A 12,428-nucleotide genomic window follows, 5' to 3' on the forward strand; every position below is an offset into this window, starting at 1 on the left:
TAATGTAACTTTAGTGTTACAGAGCCATTTTATTATTTTACATTTGGTCACATTTAGTTACTGTTATCAAGGCCTTTTAAGTTATGTCATTCAAATTTTCCGCTTGTGTTATACTATGTGCTCTTTGAATATTATTGAAAAAAAGATCTTAATCAATTCCCTTTGACTATAAGCTGGTATTACAGTTTCTTAATATGTGATGCCCATCTGTTAAAAAGGGCATTCTGTCTAACTGTCACATGTGTCTAACTTAAGCACTGCTGCTGAAATTCATCAGTTTGGTTCTGTGTTGATGCCATCATATTTACAGTACATGCATATTTCCTCAAACCAGTGGTTTTAAATTTTAACATACAGAAATGATTATATGTAAGGTAGCCATTATTAAAAGATGTGTGATATATTAATGTTAAAAGTTGCATGTGTTGTTTAATTATATTATGTTTATATATTTTATATTGAAGTTTACAGGTGACACAGATGTTCTGCACAGATGTATCAATTTTTATGTAGCTATGGAGAAATTATACTACCCCTATTCCAATTAAGCACAAAATAATTTATTTGATGTTTAGAGTATGTTACTGTATGTAAAATTAGATATTGTAAATAGACGAAAACTGTTTCACTTCCAGTTTTATCTCTTTGCCAAAATTATTCAATAATAGCTGGTATGCTTTTACAGTTTATCTGCTGTAGTCATCCAAAATGGAACTCCATATATTTAAAAGTTTCATTTGTATTGCAGCTTTCTTAGGCCTGGTTAGTCTATGGTCGTGAAATCTTCATAATTAAATTGTAAATAATAATGTTAAAAATTTACTATAACCCCACAACAAATATCTGAAGTGGATAGTTCTCAATAGATTTTATGATAACACAATTAAACACTCCATTAATGTGGAAATTTCACTAACCTGTTGTATTAAGTGTTCTTCTTTAACAACAGACCAATATCCTTTGTCTAGAAAGGAAGAGAGGATAGCATTTTTCAGTAAATGTACTGTACATTTAAAAAAACAATTTAATAATTAATTAAACTTTACAAGTGTCCCAAGTCATCAGAATCTTAATATAGCCAATTATTGTCATGCCTGCGTCTGTCGGTGTGATGCTGACCTATTGATGTCTAAAATTTGTAACACAGCATTCTATTTGCCAAACCAACTTCTAAGTACAGTTAATAAGCTATGACTTGTACACTTGAAGCACTGTTTCTACAGAATCACAAGGAGATACTAGAAAATTCTGGGTTCAGCAGAAAACTAAACCTTAAATTCCAAGTGGTAATTACTGTATGTGTTGGTAATATGGTTCCTCAAAAAGAATGTCACAAATTATGCATATGGAGTGGATCTATAAGATTCAAAATAATATATTTATTTAATCAATTTACATTGCCTTTCACAGTGTAAATTAGTTACTTTTTCTACTTCCACTTCCACTTTCAATTTAATTAGAACTTTGCTGCCTGTTGTACAATAGTACATGGGATGTGTGGTCTATAAATAATGGTCATGTTTTCATTGTGGTAAGTGTAATTAACTGTGGCCATATGCATTAGTTCCTGGACTGTATTGTGTTTAATTGATGCCTGGAGATTATTACGTAATAAATCTTAGAATTACACAACATTCTTGAATTCCAGGTTTATATTGTAAATACAGTTTTAAAAAAAAAGTGACATTATGCTCAAAATCTATGATGTAGGATTTTAACTGCAGCTGGTGTACTGTGTACAGTTCTGGTCTGCATTCTACAAAATAGATACAGATACTCCAAAACCAGTGCAAATATGAGCAATAATGTGAATCTTGTGAGCTGCTGTTTGCAGGCTAAGGGAATAAAACCTCTGCAAAAGACTTAATCTGGGTCTTCAAAAGTATTAAAAAGGCATTGATGAAGTCAAACTGGCATATATATTTCACATAAATCATAAATTCCATACTCAAGAGCATAGATGGAAATTAAGAAGCAGTAAATTGAAGAATGGAAAGAGCATTTTATTAGAAGCTGATTGCCCTAATTATTGGGACAAGTTAGCAAATAGCCTGAGAAATATTTACATTTTCTAAGAAATCTCCTGTTGTCTAAATGTTGCACAAATGGCTATAGCAGTTGCCTGCCAGCTCTTAAGTGAATGTGTCTATACTGTTAACCTTAATTAAATTTAGTTCTACTAAATCCTGAACTTTCCTTTATTCAAAAGGACAAAAAGCTATATCTGTGGTATACCTTCTCAAGTTTAATGTAAAAATAATTTCATGGTTGCTCCACAGAATCTGTGGAATCTCTTAGGAAATCTTAACATCTTAGGGATTCTTATTAGCTCCATTCAAGTGCATCAGCACTCACTTCCTTGTCCAAAAAAAGGTCAGAGTTTAATATGACCAACCTACTATAGGCAAACAGAAAAGACACTCTTTTAATGGCCTTTTTAAAAGCTGTTTACATTTGGAACATTGTTAATGAAGACCTTTCACCAACTTGTTCTACATGGAATCCTCTAAATTAAAGACAAAAAAGATCATTTTCTTTACTTGCACATTTAGTCACATATTATTCAATATACCTTAAGAAAAAGATAAGTGACTGTATGTCTGTCTGTTGTATCTGTCCAGGTGCTATGTCTCTGTCTTTCCAAAAGATGGCACAAAACAAACATCTCTCTATTATAAAAAAAAATCCTGGAGAGAAACAGTAGGGCGTTGAGACATGATCTTCATGTTAAGATCATGGAAGACAGTTAAAAGATCCGCGAGGATCTTAAACATGAGACATTGTGCCAAGAGATTGACCCAGGACCGTCTCGCTATGACGTTAAATATGAGATTCTTGCAAGATACGCCCTACTTACAATCAATAGCAAAAAAGACAACGGGGCAGCAAAACATTCAGTCTTGTGAAGGATTTGAGCACACACAGATCCAGGGTCTCAGTGCATATAAAACGTATAAGGACAATACGTTATAAATGAAATGTCGACGACTAAGCAAAGAAGAAAGCAGCACGGAGAAAAGAGACTCAAAAGCGTTGGAGAGAAAAAAGAGCAAAAAAGAAAAAATAACTAGGTGCAAATTCAGAAAATAAGGAAAGTAATTATCAGCCCGTAACAAGTAGAATTGAAACAAAGCACGTCCAATCAGGCTCAGAATTAAAAGATAAAGAGTTAAAGACAAAGTAGAACTTCATAAACACGTTCACAAACATTGGCGTTATACAAATGCAGAGCAGATTATGAAAGCAGTGGAATTTGAAAGGCTCAAAAAAAAAAAACGTATGCGCAATACAAATGTGGAGAAAGTTAAAGAATATGAAAGTAGGAAAATTAGAAAGTATAAAAAAAAAGAAAGTAAAGATTGCAGTAGCGCAAACAAACGGAAAGTATTACTCAAAAAAGGGAAAATAATCACCACGGACCAGGTGTCATTGAAAAAAAGCAGGACAAAGCGAGGTCAGAAATAAAAGACAGAGTTGAAAACAAAGTAAAATGTCATAAAGAGGTTACAAAAATAAGGGGCCAAACACATGCAGAGCAGGTTAGAGTTAATGAAAACTGGAATTCAAAAGATTCAAAAAAAAAAAAAAAAAACGTAGGTGCGAAACACATGCAGAGCAAGATACAGAATATGAAAGCAGAAAAAAATGACTGTGTCAAAAAAAGAAAGTAAACATTGCATTAGCACAAAAAAGAGAAATTATTACTCTGAGAAATAACTAAAAGGCGAATAGAGATCGAATATATGGACACAGTTGATATGTCAGAAGTATGTAAATATTGTAAGGCTTTGAAGTTAAGTCAGGGAATTTCAAAAACGTGTTTTACCTCACATGCATTTATTGGTTACTTTGCAAAAAAAATTATTAACTGCTGATGATGCAGATCACTTTGTCTGTGCTGAAATTCCAAACAGAGAAACCTATCCTGAATTATGGTACAAAGTCATTAAACACATGTCTCACTGACCTCATTTAAAAGATTCAGCATATTGGCACTCGAAAGATTCCAAATATTGTTTTCACATAAGTTCTGAAATAAAAGTAAAATTAATGAAATAGCAACAATTCAAAAAAAAAAAAATCTTAAAAATGTGTATCCAGAAAAGCAAACATGGGGGTTGGCGAGCAACTTGGCGAGCCCCCTAATTAATATTGTTTTACAATTCCCATACCAAATGGCATAAAAGAGAGAGATATATATATTGCATGATTAACTGCAAATGTTAACGCTGAGGCCTAATTTGATTACAGGTAAAATATTAAGTATTTAATAATAATAATAATAATTTTTATTTATGTAGCGCCTTTCGTACACTCAAGGCCACTTTACAATTCAATAAACACATTGACAAGACAATAGAAAGAGTTACATAGAAGAAAATTAATAATACTTATTGAAGAGATGTGTTTTTAACAGGAGTTTGAAATGAATGATAGATTTTTCCTCGCAAAGGCTGAGAGGAAGAGAATTCCTAATTTTAGGGGCTATCACACTGAAAGCATTGTCACCCATAGTTACTAACCTGTATTTAGGTACAACAGTCCAAAGACATGCAGGTTAGGTGCATTGGCGATTCTAAATTGGCCCTAGTGTGTGCTTGGTGTGTGTGTGTCCTGCGGTGGGTTGACGCCCTGCCCGGGATTGGTTCCCTGCCTTGCGCCCTGTGTTGGCTGGGATTGGCTCCAGCAGACCCCCGTGACCCTGTGTTCAGATTCAGCAGGTTGGAAAATGGATGGATGGATGGAGTAAGTTGGTGTCCAATGATCTTAATGCACGAGCAGGAGTGTAAGGAAGCAGCAGCTCAGACAGATAATGAGGGGCTAAACCATGAAGAGGCTTTAAAGGTGAGAAGAATAATTTTATATTTGATTCCTGAAAAGACTGGTAACCAATGCAAATCATAAAGGACAGGAGTGATGTGAGCAGATTTTTTTAGTGTGTGTAAGTAGATGAGCAGCAGAATTCTGAACATATTGTAATCTATTGATATATTTAGTCAGGAGGCCATAAAACAGTGTATTGCAATAGTCCAGACGGGTAGTGATGAAAGCATGAATCAGTGTTTCAGTGTCTTTCACACTGAGGAACGAATGCAGATAAGCAATGTTGCGAAGATGAAAAAAAGCTGTCTGTGCTATTGAGCTAATGTATGGTTGAAAAGTAAGAAGCTGATCAAAGATGACACCCAAATTACGGACTTATGTTGAGGGTTCAATCAGAATCCCATCAATGTCAATTTTTAGCCCACAAAGGGTAGAGAGGACAGATTTGGTACCACCTAATAAGATAAGTCATAAAAAATGATCTGTCATCCAATGATTGATTTCCTGAATGCAATCAGTCAGCGCAACAGGTAAAGATGTTGCAGTTGCATCAACACTTATATAAAGTTGTGTGTCATCGGCATAGCAGTGGAAACTTAGACCATACCAACGAATAATCTCATCTAATGGGAGCATATAAATGTTAAAAGGATTTGGACCTAGAACTGACCCTTGAGGGATACCTTGTGTGAGTGAAGTAGTGGCAGATTTGTGTTCCCTAATGAAGACATAATACTGGCGATCACTGAGGTATGATTTGAACCAAAAAAGAGCAGCACCAGAGATACCAATAGCTGAAAGTCAAAACAGTAAAATGTCATGGTTAACTGTATCAAATGCTGCGCTTAAGTCAAGGAGAACTAGAATAGCAAACAGGGCACAAGGCAGGAACCAATCCCAGGCAGGGTGCCAACGCTCAAGCAAGTTATCCAAGTTTAAATAATCATCAAGTTGAGCAGCAATAACCTTTTCTAAGATCTTAGCCATAAATGGAAGATTAGAGATTGGACGATAAAATTTTAGCTGTAAGACATCTAAGACAGGTTTTTTTAAGACAGGGTTTAAGACAGCAGCAGGTTTTAAATCAATTGGAACAACACAGGTGCAGAAACTACAGTTGATAAAGTGAGAAATGGGAGTGGAAAGTTTATCAGTACAAGCCTTAATAAGTAAAATAGGGGCAGGGTCTAAGTGGCAAGTAGATTGATTTGATTTAGATATTACTTCAGAAAAAAGCTCTCTTTATATTAACAGCAGCTTATAAAAAAATCTATGTGTTGCCTCCCAACAATTAACATTTAAGCTAATTTGGAAAATGAATTATATAAAACTAATATTTCTTGATGTTTAAGATGGCATAGTGTCCACAGCGTAAACCTTTAAATAATGCACAGCTTTAGTTAGACATTTTTGGTGTCAAAGGTTAAATGCAACTCAATGAAAATGAATAAATAACATGTCTAAATATGATACTCACACTTGTGATGTTAGTACTGGAAATATCATGTCCCTTAGGGGATTTCTGTAAACCTTTTTTGTATGCAATGTTTCAGAGATAAGTTAAGTAATGATTTTGTGATAACAAACACAGTTAGTTTGTTGTATGAATTCCAACTGTGCCGCTAGACTGACCATACAACTCATATGGAACATTTTTCCTATCATACAAAATAATATACAAGGGTATTTCAAAAAGTTTCCGCACTTTTATATTTTCATTGGAAACGGTGAAGGCGGGAGGAGTAGTAATTGGGCAGTAAAAAGCTGAAAACAACGCTGGGAAAATTACATCGCAAATGAACATAACTACGTAGAAAAGTGATGTAATTTGTTTTTGAAATTCTTAATAAATAGAGTTTAAAAAAGTGCAGAAACTTTTTGAACACCCCTCGTACATTGCATGTGAGGTTGATATAGTGCAGTTGTCTTATGCAAGTTATTACCAAATTTTAAGTGACATAAAAACTACTTGGGTGGCGCAGTGGTAGTGCTGCTGCCTCACTGTTAGGAGACCCGGGTTCGCTTCCCGGGTCCTCCCTGCGTGGAGTTTGCATGTTCTCCCCGTGTCTGCGTGGGTTTCCTCCGGGAGCTCCAGTTTCCTCCAAAGACATGCAGGTTAGGTCAATTGGCGATTCTAAATTGGCCTTGGTGTGTGTCCTGCGGTGGGTTGGCACCCTGCCCGGGATTGGTTCCATGCCTTGTACCCTGTGTTGGCTGGGATTGGCTCCCGTGACCCTGTGTTCGAATTCAGCGGGTTGGAAAATCGATGGATGGATAAGAATTACTTTTTCTTCAAGGTATTCATTAAAATAATTTGTTTCCAAGTAAATCTGTCAGTTGTTTTCATCAATTTCTATTTATTTTGTATATAGCATATTGAAGAGCTCAAAGCACTTTCAACATTTATAAATATCAAACTGAATAAAACACATTAAAAACATAACATAAACATTAAACATACATTAAACACACATATAGAAATCTATGTTAAACCAAATATGTTGCTGCTAATTGCTACAGCTCAAAGTAATAATTGGTAAGACCATAGATTTGAATGACAATTTAGTGAGTTTAGTTGGAAGAGTGAGCAGAACTCCTTTTGTAACATTTATAAGGTGTACTTCTACAAAGCTTTTCTATTTACATATATAAACATTGTAAACGAAGACTTTCTCCAGTTTTTCCTACACAGAATCCTCTGAAATAAAGGGTAAAACAGGCAGTTTTCTGTATTTGCACATTTAATCTTACACACAGACAATTTTACATGTTTATACATTTTCAGTGCTAAAACAGCTTATGTTAATTGGCTAATAAAAATGTACCTGTATGTTAATGCTTTTGTATTTGCTTAAGAACTACCTGCACATTTTGATAATTAGTTAAGTAAAAGTGTTGCTGATGTTAATATGTTTACAATACTACAGGATGATCCAGGTTGTATAATGTGTATTATCACTCTCTATTCGCTTTTTATCTATGGTACAAGCTATTTGAAAAATGATTAAGGATTAATATTTATCAAGCTGGCTTTCCTGCCCACACGTTTGTTCTGTTCTACTTCTGGGGACTAGGAACTAAGCTTCTTTCTCAGCCACTGTAGGCCAATCAGGGGTGAGGAGAAAAGTCTCAGACAAATAGGCTACAATGACAGTTATACCTGGGTAAAGTCTGAAGGAACTATACTTACTGAAGGTAGTGGCCCATAGTCCTGGCTGTAAATGCATTGCAGCTGTGAACTAAATACAGTTAGGTCCATAAATATTTGGACAGAGACACTTTTTTTCTAATTTTGGTTCAGTACATTACCACAATGAATTTTAAATGAAACAACTCAGATGCAGTTGAAGTGCAGACTTTCAGCTTTAATTCAGTGGGGTGAACAAAACGATTGCATAAAAATGTGAAGCAACTAAAGCATTTTTGTAACACAATCCCTTCATTTCAGTGACTCAAAAGTAATTGGACAAATTAAATAACTGGAAATAAAATGTTAATTTCTAATACTTGGTTGAAAACCCTTTGCTGGCAATGACAGCCTGAAGTCTTGAACTCATGGACATCACCAGATGCTGGGTTTCCTCCTTTTTAATGCTCTGCCAGGCCTTTACTGCAGCGGCTTTCAGTTGCTGTTTGTTTGTGGGCCTTTCTGTCTGAAGTTTAGTCTTCAACAAGTGAAATGCATGCTCAATTGGGTTAAGATCAGGTGACTGACTTGGCCATTCAAGAATTTTCCACTTCTTTGCTTTAATAAACTCCTGGGTTGCTTTGGCTGTATGTTTTGGGTCATTGTCCATCTGGATCATGAAATGCCGCCCAATCAATTTGACTGCATTTAGCTGGATTTGAGCAGACATTATGTCTCTGAACACATCAGAATTCATTCGGCTGCTTCTGTCCTGTGTCACATCATCAATAAACACTAGTGTCCCAGTGCCACTGGCAGCCATGAACGCCCAAGCCATCACACTGCCTCCAACATGTTTTACAGATGATGTGGTATGCTTTGGATAATGAGCTGTTCCACGCCTTCTCCATACTTTTTTCTTGCCATAATTCTGGTAGAGGTTGATGTTGGTTTCATCTGTCCAAAAAATGTTTTTCCAGAACTGTGCTGGCTTTTTTAGATGTTCTTTAGCAAAGTCCAATCTAGCCTTTCTATTCTTGAGGCTTATGAGTGGCTTGCACCTTGCAGTGCACCCTCTGTATTTACTTTCATGCAGTCTTCTCTTTATGGTGGACTTGGATATCGATATGCCTACCCCCTGGAGAGTGTTGTTCACTTGGTTGGCTGTTGTGAAGGGGTTTCTCTTCACCATGGAAATGATTCTGCGATCATCCACCACTGTTGTCTTCTGTGGACGTCCAGATCTTTTTGCATTGCTGAGTTCACCAGTGCTTGCTTTCTTTCTCAGGATGTACCAAACTGTACATTTTGCCACTCGTAATATTGTAGCAATTTCTCGGATGGGTTTTTTCTGTTTTCGCAGCTTAAGGATGGCTTCTTTCACCTGCATGGAGAGCTCCTTTGACCGTATGTTGTCTGTTCACAGCAAAATCTTCCACATGCAAGCACCACACCTCAAATCAACTCCAGGCCTTTTATCTGCTTAATTGATAATGACATAACGACAGACTTGCCCACACCTGCCCATGAAATAGCCTTTGAGTCAATTGTCCAATTACTTTTGAGCCCCTGAAATGAAGGGATTGTGTTAAAAAAATGCTTTAATTGCCTCACATTTTTATGCAATCATTTTTGTTCACCCCACTGAATTGAAGCTGAAAGTCTGCACTTCAACTGCATCTGAGTTGTTTCATTTATAATTCATTGTGGTAATGTACAGAACCAAAATTAGAAAAAAGTTGTCTCTGTCCAAATATTTATGGACCTAACTGTATTCCCAAAAGTTGGTGAGTGTAAAAATTGGAAAACTAAAGTAGTGATAGAGAATTAAACATTATACTGTGGGTTTACATTTAAAAGAATCTGTGTATTTGAATATAGGGTTTATGTTGTCAGAAAGCTTTTCTTCAATAAAAACATATAATGCAGAGAGCAAGGTATTTATTGTAAATAATGGTGCATAGGATTTAGAGGATACACAAATGTCTTAATAGAAATTGAAACCACCAATGTTTCAGTTAGGAAAAAAAGCAGGGAAAAGTGAAGAATTGCCAAGTGTAATCTCCTAATCAGAAAATACTGAAAAGTATTACAGAAATTTCTGAGACAAAGGGGCAGTATTCAATGTAAATGCTGAAAGCAGTGAATGTTTTGTTTAAAAAGAACGTACAATCTAGTAGGTATGTTGATATGGTGAGAGGATACAGAATTCCATGATGAGAAATTATAAGTACTTCAGGAAAACCAAACTGTTTCATAAATCTGCAACAGCAATAAAGTGGCTAGGACTGGCAGGAAATGTAACAGCTACTAAGATTTTTGAAAAGGTTGTTTCAGAAAAGGCCTTTCCATGATAAAACAATTAACTTGAGTGTACTACAGTAGTAATATTCTGCTGGAATTTACACTCATAGCAGTGCCTCTGCTCTATTACGAATAAGCTACCACCCCAGAAACATTCAAAAAGTGACATTGTTATGGTAGGAACTAGATTGTTGATAATTAGAACTACTGGGGCCTGAAAATGTGTATGAAGTGATAATGACCATGGTTACCTAATAGCTAAATATATTGGTGAAGCTGAATGAGACATATCAGAATACACAACTCTTTGTACCTAGTCAATATGACAACTAAAAAGAATAACCCAGTTTTCCTTCTTCAGTAAATATGGGAAGTGTAGTTGCAGCAGGCTTACAAGTATAATGTGGAATGACTTTATAAAAATTGCCTGCTCTGGTGATTTCTGATAATTGATTTGCATAGTGGAATCAGAGTATTATGAAAACCGTCCAAGCGTCTGTGTGGCTGAAAACATTAGCAAAAGGTCAGGTTCAATATTTTTGGCTAGCAGGGAATCCCAACATGCGCTATTGACTTCTAGAAAAGACTGGACTGGGATTTGGAAAAAAAATAAATGACATGGAGCCACCTACTGCAAACAGTAGTGCAGGAAAAGGGGGTTAACTGATTTGGTGCTTCTAGTAATCTGGCTTCAAGTGGGAGAGGAGCAAGGTTTGTAATAGTTCAATAACAAAGAATGAATCTGCAGATTCAGGATTGTGAGTAGTGCCCCTTATCAAATGGATAATGATGGCTGTTTCATTGTTATTTATCCTTAGAATGAATGTTAAATAAAAGAAAAAAGAAAAATCAATGTCTAAATAAAAAAAAAAAACATGGAAAAAATTAGATTAGCATTGGAATTTTCTGGCTTTTAAGGAATGTCATAAGATGGCTGTTAAACATGTACCTTGCTAAGAGGTGTGAAACAGCATTTCAGCCCAAATGATACATGCACTTTGTTGAAATGCTCGTGAAAACTCGTTGGACTAAACAAGTATCCTCAGCTTTGTTTGTGTTGCTTCATTCTTGACCTGTCTTTCTGTAAAAGATTTAAATTTACCCTCACAAAAACACAGATGATCATGTTTTAATTTTGTCTCTCCTACAATTTAGATGTAGTAGCTTTGACCTCAGAAGAATTTAGGTTTTTCTTTTATGTTATGATACCAAACCCTTAAAATTGTAATAAGTAAAGAAATAATAAAAACGGAAATAATAGGTGAAAACAAAAATCTGAGTTAGGGAAACCAGAAAGGACAAAGCAAATTTTACAATTAGACAGACAAACGAATAGTCAAGAGGTAAGTAGCAGAGTGTGTAAATCTTACTTGCTTTATCTTAACCGTATCTAATTGTAATGAATGTTATTTGTTTTTGGAAAAGAATCCAGTGCTCAGATACCAAATGCAGTGTTTCACCATTTTACATTGGTAGGTAAAGACTTGACTGGCTTAGCAACCATAAGCTATATTGCCATTATCACACATACATAGTCATATAAAAAGAACAGACTATCCAGAATGATAAAAAAAATAATAAACCAAGGTAAAAAATAGCATGCCTAGAGTGCCAAGGAACAAAAATATAAATTCAACAAATATATTGACTTCACCCCCTTTGAAAATTCATTTACAGTTTTCTTTTGCATCTAGTATACTTAAAAATCTGAACCCTCAAAAACATGTTTTTCTTTTCAGACGTCTAGATCAAGGTAAGTCAAAATAATAGTTCAATCATTATAATATATAAAATGTAATCGAAGAGGTCACAAATATGCAACTTAAGAGATTGAAAGAGTCGTGAACAAAGGTGAGTAAATACAAAGTAAGAAAACAAAGTAATCAATACAATAATCCTGATATCTTCTTTGGCCTAATTAAAAGATCTTATGTCACTAGGTGACTGATAGGGTGGGTTTCCTACTTTCCCAGCAAAGTATCTTAAGCGCTCCTAGTTTAGGTTTAGGTTTAGGTAGACTTTATTATACTAGAGGGAAATTTGTTTGCAGTAGGAAAGTACAAAAACAGAGGACATTTTTACAGAGACCCGACCAATGACAACCAATCCAATACACGTGATAACCAATGTTATTGCATAAACACACATTCAAGATCAATACAAAGAATACTTA

The 12,428-nt window shown here is 35.2% G+C and overlaps 1 protein-coding gene across 6 annotated transcripts in view; it reads left to right on the forward strand.

The window, feature by feature from the left end:
• Window positions 1-12,428, forward strand: part of asic1c (acid-sensing (proton-gated) ion channel 1c) — a 1,328,607-nt gene that overhangs the window by 1,054,490 nt on the left and 261,689 nt on the right. The gene's annotated exons all lie outside the window — the stretch shown is intronic.

This window comes from Erpetoichthys calabaricus, chromosome 6, assembly GCF_900747795.2.
Source record: "Erpetoichthys calabaricus chromosome 6, fErpCal1.3, whole genome shotgun sequence".
NCBI classification, from domain to species: Eukaryota; Metazoa; Chordata; class Cladistia; order Polypteriformes; family Polypteridae; genus Erpetoichthys; species Erpetoichthys calabaricus.